This window comes from Cibotium barometz, chromosome 40, assembly GCF_041138505.1.
Source record: "Cibotium barometz isolate CiBa-2024 chromosome 40, ASM4113850v1, whole genome shotgun sequence".
NCBI lineage: Eukaryota > Viridiplantae > Streptophyta > Polypodiopsida > Cyatheales > Cibotiaceae > Cibotium > Cibotium barometz.
This window is the reverse complement of record NC_141085.1, coordinates 31,866,808-31,875,228: the sequence shown is the minus strand read 5'-3', so window position 1 is coordinate 31,875,228 and position 8,421 is coordinate 31,866,808.

Sequence of the window (8,421 nt, the reverse complement as noted above, 5' to 3'; positions counted from 1 at the left end):
GGCGGAGTGTCCTCTTAAGAATGTGGCTAATGTTGGCCAAGCTCAGCTAGCCGTCTCGCAACATAGACCAACGTCATGCCTACACTTTCATGTGTGAAGTGTGGTGTTGATCATTTGATCAAAGATTGCCCATATCGCGCGCCAGTAGTTCTGCTTCTACTTTTAACCATGCCACTATCAGGACTATAAGTGTGTAGCTTGGGAATATCATGCCCACTCAATGTCTTGACACAAGTGCAAGTAAAACAAGTGGAAAAAGGAAAAAACCCAGGAGGTGTTACAATATCTAAGACTGGGAGAAGAAGAAGAGTGAAAAAAGTGGGCAACAGTGACACCGTGGTCACAATTTAGGATGGATCTAAAGAAGATACCATTGACACCAGATCCACCAAATCAAAGGAAGAAGGTAGCCAAGTGCTAAAATAGGATGGGTATGCCTAAGAAACTGCAAGGGAGAGGCTAGCACCCCTAAGGGGATTGGAGAATATCCAAACAGTGAAGAAGAAATAAGGAAGCTTGAAGAGGCTAAGGCTCTGGTTGAGGAGTGTCAATGCAGTATCGAAGCCAAATTGAGAGCTAACCGGGCTAGGAGGAGATTGGATGTGCCTACTCCAATTCCAGAAGAGTCTGAGGAAGGGGCTCACAGGTGACCTCATGGCAAGAATGTTTGAGGAAGCATATCACTATTTGTCAATTCATTCATTCCCTAGAACTGAATATGTGACAAACATGTGTTAGGAGCCCCCACTTGCTAGGGAACCTAGAGACATAGGGAGTCTCGTAGCCATACTGTTCACAACGGTCAAAATGCCGTTAGGACCATTGCTATGCAACACGTTGGCATTGTGGGCAGATGTCAAGGACTGTGTAGAAGGAAGATTGAACCCCATGTCCAATATACGGAAGAGAGTCAATCACCTATAGTAGCAGAAAATAATCTAGTGCCTGAGGAAGGAGAAACATCCAGATTCATCAAAATACCTATCAACCAATTGGGCTGGTATTATGAGAGTGATGATACAAATGCCACAATTCCAATCCACCATAATGGGTACCAAGCACTGGCTATCCTAGATGGAGGAGCGGGGTGAACATTATTACCAAGCAATGTTGGGAAAACTGGAAAAAACCAAGATTTGAGAGAGCAGATCTAATCGTCAAGATGGGAGACGTAACATTTTCAAGACCAATGGGACTGGTGAAAAATGTTATGCTTAAGGTATTTTTGTTCCGCTACCATCATACATTTGTTGTAATGGACTTTTTGCGCCAGCCGAATTCATACGACATTATCTTGGGTAGCAGACCTTTCATGAGGGAAGCCAAATTGGTACATGATTGGGCGTTAGATCAAGTGATGTTCGAAAGGATTCGTAGAATTTAAAAATTGATCTACATAAGTGGAAGGCAAACCCCATGGAAGGGCAATTGTTTGGAAACGATTCGGTCACCACAAAATGAACCACATCCTAACAAGTATGCTAACCAGTTGAGGAGAATTCATGGGAAGAGGAAGAGGCCGCAATGTACGCTGTCGTGACGTGGGCGGTATCGCTGGGCAAGTGCGAGACTTCTGGTTGTGAGAGTAGCTTCAAATCCCAACAAGGAAACAGAATATATCTCTTCAAGGGGAACCACCAGCAGAAGTTGGAACCATAATATTGACTTACCAAATCTCAGCAAGACATATGAGTTGTACCAAAAACCATCATAAGCATCATGGTTCAAACCAAAATCCAAGGCTTTTGATTCACCAATCCACTCTCTTCACTGCACTCTTCTACAGACTTTCCCGAGTACACATCAATGCACACACCCGGCTCACTGATTGTTCAGCTTATCCAGTCATGGCCACACCAGAGGCCCCTCCGCCCAGTCAGCTGCCTCCACCTGTTGAAGCTTTGCTTTTTCGCTCTTTACTGCCCCGGAAGCACCTATGGCCACCTTGTTCTCATCCACAATAGAAAGACTAAAAAGAGTAGTAGCAGCGTTTTCACCATCACGCAGAAGACTCACCAGTGCGGGTATTGACCCGGAAGCACCCCAACAAGTCGCCACCACCTTGTATGTCCTTACACTCCAGTCGACACCTCTGTAGCCTCCCTTCTTGTCGTGGACGCCCCCCTCACCTTTCTGCTTGCAGCCAGCTCTCCTCCTAGTTGGCACCAGCCACCGCCTTCAAGTAAAACAGAGACCCAGTTCTCCCTCTCTTCGACGGCCACCACCTTAAAGACCTCAGGATCTCCCCAGCCCTTCTACGCTTGTCACCTTTGTTGAAGCCGCCAGCAGAGCTGCTGCTGCCCCTTGCTTGCGCACTCACCAGCTCGGCCTGTGCAGCGCTCCCTTCACAGCCCTTGCTTCCTCTCTAGTTACCTGCAGCGCCTCCGTAAGGCTCACAATCACCCGGGTTCTACAGCTTCTCTTCAGCCAGCTCTACCTGCTCTTGCACCAGCCCGTCGCTCTTTTCCAGAGAGGCAGCCACTTCCTGCGCAAAACCCACCCTTCTCTGGCTCTCGATCTCCTCAGCAAGTGGTCTTTTTTCCCAGGCGGCAACTTTTTCTCTCTCGCCTCTCTGCAGCGTTCCAGCAAGGGTCCCCCCTACCCCGACAAAGCGGCCATCTTTGCCTTTCTTCACGCCTTCGCCACCTTTTTGGAACCTCTGCTGGCAAACAAATAAGACCTCCACGTATCTCTTCTAATTATTGGCCACTTGTATCATATTTTATTTATTTTTAAAGCTCAATAATGGCCACTAATGCCCTCTACATCACCTTGTTTCAAGTTCAAGTGCGGCATCCACGACTTCCTTCCAGAATAGATGTAAAAAGTACCCACAGCTCATAGTCAGCAGCATCAACTTACCAAACACATCAATTCCATCGGTGCCATGCACTGCCGATCATCATCACACGCTTGCTAAAAATGGAGTGCCATCCTTGCATCCAGAACCAGCCCCAGATTGACTAATCATCATCACATTCGGAGTTCCCGGTACACTTTCACATGCAGGCTTCACCATCAGCTCGTAAAAAAAACCATAAAACCACCCACTCTGTACATTTGCTAGGGCATTCAGGGCAAAGTTTATTCACACACCACGGAAGGCATAGGGACTTCTGCTAGCCCTCGGAATGCGTAAAGGCATATATACATCATGTACACTGTGGCACTTAATCCCATGCATCTGGATTTGCATTTAATGGCCTCACATGCATAGTTTCACACCATAGACGTGCCATGGCACGACATCCACCCCTTCTAAACCTGCACATCCTCCGGTATGTGCCAAGTCATCATTAAGATCCACATATATCTGGATGTTGTCTTCATTTTCTACATTACCAGGAAGATCATCCTCTTCCTCTTCAATCATATCCATGCTATCACTATCAAGCCTCTCATCTTGAGTCTCCTGCGAATCAAAAGGATCACTGTCATGCCTTCTTTTAAACATCTTGATCCTTTTGCCTGCTACAAGATTCTTTATCTCTGTTCCATCAAGCTCACACAAGGTATACGTGGCATTTCCATGCACATGCTTGACAATGTAAGGGCCAAACCATCTTTTTGCAAACTTCCTTTGCACAGTAAACTGGTTGTCAAGACTACTATCATACATTAGGACCCAATCACCTTCTTCAATGGGTTTTGGCCGGATTCTGTGTCTTCTATCAAATCTTTCTTTATTTTTCAACCTTGCATCTTTCAAACGAGCTTTAGCAAGCTCTACATCTTCAGGCCTTCTCTCCAACTGCCTCATTCGCAATGCAAGGAGGTCTTCCCTGTTCAATTCTTCCACCCAGGGTAATACATTCCAAGTTGGGACTACTTCTTCAACTGGCATTACCGGCTTCTGACCATACATTAATTCTGCAGGCATGTATGCTGTCATCACTGAGCTATGAGTTATACGGTCAGCCCATAAAGCATATGGTAGCAGCCTTGGCTACTCCCGCATTCTTCCTCTGCATGCCTTAGCCAAAGCTTTAATGATGGGAGGATGTCCTCGCTCGCTTTTACCATTGCCCTCAGGGTTGTAAGCACATATTAGGGCCAATTTGATGCCAATTCTAGAAAAGAATTCCCTTGCTTCTTCAGCATCTAGCTCACCCCTGTCAGCTGTTATTTTCCCAACACAACCATACCGGCAAATCACATCTTCCAAGAGAAATTTGCATACTACTTCCGTGCTCTTTGTTCTAAGAGCATGTCCTTCCACCTAATTTGTCAGGTCTTCTGTTGCAAGTACTACGTACCGCATTTGCCAGATTCCCAAAGGCATTGTAACTAGATCCACTACCCATTTGTAGTGCATGGCAGGTGGGTAGGTTGGTTGCAGGCCATCACGATGTCGCACATTCGAGTACATTTGACATACCATGCATGTTTCCACATATTGGGATACATCCTTGTACATTCCTTTCCACCAATATCTTTCCTTTATTTTGATAAAGGTAGCCCACACACTTCGATGTCCAGCCCAGAGACTCTCATGGAATTCTTTCATGAGCTTCCCTTGAGTCTCTTTATCACATATAACTCTCTGTGGCATAGCATTCCTCTGCTTAGGATGCTTCCACAGGTACCCATTCTTTAGAAAATACCCATATGCCTTTCTGCAGATCCTCTTGAATTCTAAGTCAGACCAATTTTCCTGCCTTGTCAAGGTACTCAAGTATTGGCCAATAAGCAACCAATCTCCTTCATACATTTCCTCAGTAAAAGACTCAAGTGCATTTGATAAGCAAGCATGGTCCCCTTTTGCATGTGCAGTAGTATAGAACTTTGTGCCTACATCATCAATGTCACTAATCATCCCTTCTTCATCTTCATACCTGGTCTTGATAGCATATCTGCAACTGGGTTGTCTTTCCCTGCAATATGCTTAAACTCAAGATTTAGTGACTTGATATAGGCAATCCACCTGAGCATAGCGATATCTGGAGTGGTGCAGCTTGCAATCATCCCAAGGAGTGGCAAGCAGTCAGTTTCCACAAGCACGGATGCTCCAATAAGATATTCTTTTTCACATTTTAGAGCAGTGAGACTACTCCCAATAACTCCCTCTTGAACTGCGGATAATTTCAGTACCTTTGCTCCAAACCTGATTACGTACCTGCGATCATCCTCATCATCTTGCCCTACTACCCATCCTATCCCAGTAGGACTAGTATCAACTGTTACAATCACAGGCCTGCCACACTCATAATCTACCTTCCTTAGAGTAGGTGATGATTGGAGCAGACATTTCAGCTTCCGCATAGCTTTAATATGTGCATCACTCCATAAAGATCTCTGATTTTTCCTCAAAAGTTGGTAGAGAGGATCTGCTACATGTGCATAATGTGGGATCCATATAACATAAAAGACACATGCACCAACAAATCTCCTCACCTCTGTAACATTAATGCATATCTCTTTCATTCTTTGTATCGCATCTATCTTGGCTGGACAAGGTCTGCGCCCATTAGTACTACAAAGATGCCCCACGATTAGTACTTCACCAACCCCAAACACTGATTTCAATCCAGATAAAGTAAGATTCACCTCTTCAAGCCTGGATAGGATTTTGTCACAATCCTTTATATGATTTGCCACAAACTGCGGCACCCTTTTGAATCCAAATCCCCATCTTTATCTTTTTCATCACAGCCTTTTATGGGCACATCATCCAGAAAAGGCATAATTATTTGTGGTATGAAGTCTCGTAAGACTTTATATACATAGTAAACATCTGAAACATTTGCATAACCCCGGGGTCAAAATGAACCCCTTGTCCCTCAGGATTCTCAGCCATAGCTTGCACTGTGTATTTCACCACTAACTCTCACCCCAGCGTCGGGTTCACCAAAGCTGTCTCGTGACGTGGGCAGTATCGCTGGGCAAGTGCGAGACTTCTGGCTGTGAGAGTAGCTTCAAATCCCAGCAAGGAAACAGAATATATATCTCTTCAAGGGGAACCACCAGCAGAAGCTGGAACCATAATATTTACTTACCAAATCTCAGCAAGACATATGAGTTGTACCAAAATCCATCATAAGCATCATGGTTCAAACCAAAATCCAAGGTTGATAACATTATAACCCACTCTTTTGATTCACCAATCCACTCTCTTCACTGCACTCTTCTACAGACTTTCCCGAGTACACATCAATGCACACACCCGGCTCATTGATTGTTCAGCTTATCCAGTCATGGCCACACCAGAGGCCCCTCCGCCCAGTCAGCTGCCTCCACCTGTTGAAGCTTTGCTTTTTCGCTCTTTACTGCCCCGGAAGCACCTATGGTCACCTTGTTCTCATCCACAACAAAAAGACTAAAAAGAGTAGCAGCAGCGTTTTCACCATCACGCAGAAGACTCACCAGTGCGGGTATTGCCCTGGAAGCACCCCAACAAGTCGCCACCACCTTGTATGTCCTTACACTCCAGTCGACACCTCTGCAGTCTCCCTTCTTGTCGTGGACGCCCCCCTCACCTTTCTGCTTTACAGCCGGCTCTCCTCCTAGTTGGCACCAGCCCACCGCCTTCAAGTAAAACAGAGACCCAGTTCTCTTTCTCTTAGACGGCCACCACCTTAAAGACCTCAGGATCTCCCTAGCCCTTGTGCGCTTGTCACCTTTGTTGAAGCCGCCAGCAGCTGCTGCCCCCCCTTGCCTACGCACTCACTAGCTCGGCCTGCGCAGTGCTCCCTTCACAGCCCTTGCTTCCTCTCTAGTTACCTGCAGCGCCTCCGTAGTAAGGCTCACGATCACCCGGGTTCTACAGCTTCTCTTCAGCCAGCTCTACCTGCTCTTGCACCAGCCCGTCGCTCTTTTCCAAAGAGGCGGCCACTTCCTGCGCAAAACCCACCCTTCTCTGGCTCTTGATCTCCTCAGCAAGCGGTCTTTTTTCCCAGGCGGCAACTTTTTCTCTCTCGCCTCTCTGTAGCGTTCCAGCAAGGGTCCCCCCTACCCCGACGAAGCGGCCATCTTTGCCTTTCTTCACGCCTTCGCCACATTTCTGGAACCTCTGCTGGCAAACGAATAAGACCTCCATGTATCTCTTCTAATTATTGGCCACTTGTATCATATTTTATTTATTTTTAAAGCTCAATAATGGCCACTAATGCCCTCTACATCACCTTGTTTCAAGTTCAAGTGCGGCATCCACGACTTCCTTCTAGAATAGATGTAAAAAGTACCCACAGCTCATAGTCAGCAGCATCAACTTACCAAACACATCAATTCCATCGGTGCCATGCACTGCCGATCATCATCACACGCTTGCTAAAAATGGAGTGCCATCCTTGCATCCAGAACCAGCCCCAGATTGACCAATCATCATCACATTCGGAGTTCCCGATACACTTTCACATGTAGGCTTCACCATCAGCTCGTAAAAAAAAAACCATAAAACCACCCACTCTGTACATTTGCCAGGGCATTCAGGGCAAAGTTTATTCACACACCATGAACACCATATGTACACAGGCACAGGGACTTCTGCTAGCCCTCGGAATATCATGTACACTGTGGCACTTAATCCCATGCATCTGGATTTGCATTTAATGGCCTCACATGCATGGTTTTACACCATAGACGTGCCATGGCACGACAACGCGTCACTTCCACCCCCTGGATTTTAGTGAAAACTAGATGCACATGCTTGCTACTATAGATGTGTTTCCCTCGAGAGGAACCTAGTATATCGAATCGGAAAACATTCCTACCACCTCAGTGCGCATGTTATGTTAGATGTGCAACCAAGGAAGGAGGAAATAGAGAATGAAACCTCTAGCAAAGAAGGGTTTGGATTGCAAGGCCGCAACAGCACCCAACACCTTAGGAGATGGTGTAAACAAAAGAGGTATATTGCTCGACAAAATGCCCTACTATGAAGTAAACCCACAACCAGTGGCTAAGATATCTTGAGGTCACTAAGGTTCACGAGGAGTTTTCTAAGAATTGGGGTGGGGAGTTGAGTAAGATAACCTTGGAAACAAAACGAGAGGAAAACGCTATGCCACAAGAGTCAGAAACGCCTAAACTCACTAAGGCAAGACGTAGAAAATGAAATAAGGCTCTGGCTAAATCCGAGCGTGAGGCAAAGAAGGCGATGGCTTGGACAAAAGATGAGGAGGATGACAAGCTAGACCTGCTCTCAGTGCTGCCAGACCATTTTAAAACATATGCCATCGAGGAGAAAAAAGTGGTCCAATTGACGACTAAAAGAGTAAAGGAAGATGGCCAATCCACGTCTTCTGATGGCCCAGCTAAAAGGAGGTCGATATTGCAAAGCTAGGGGGAGGACACCAAACCTGTCTACATTGTTTAAGACTTAACTGTGGATGAAGAAGAAGAGCTCATTCTCTTCAAGGATTTTTTTATTTGGAAATATATAGAAATGAAGGGTGTACCACCCAAGGTGGTTCAACATACTAT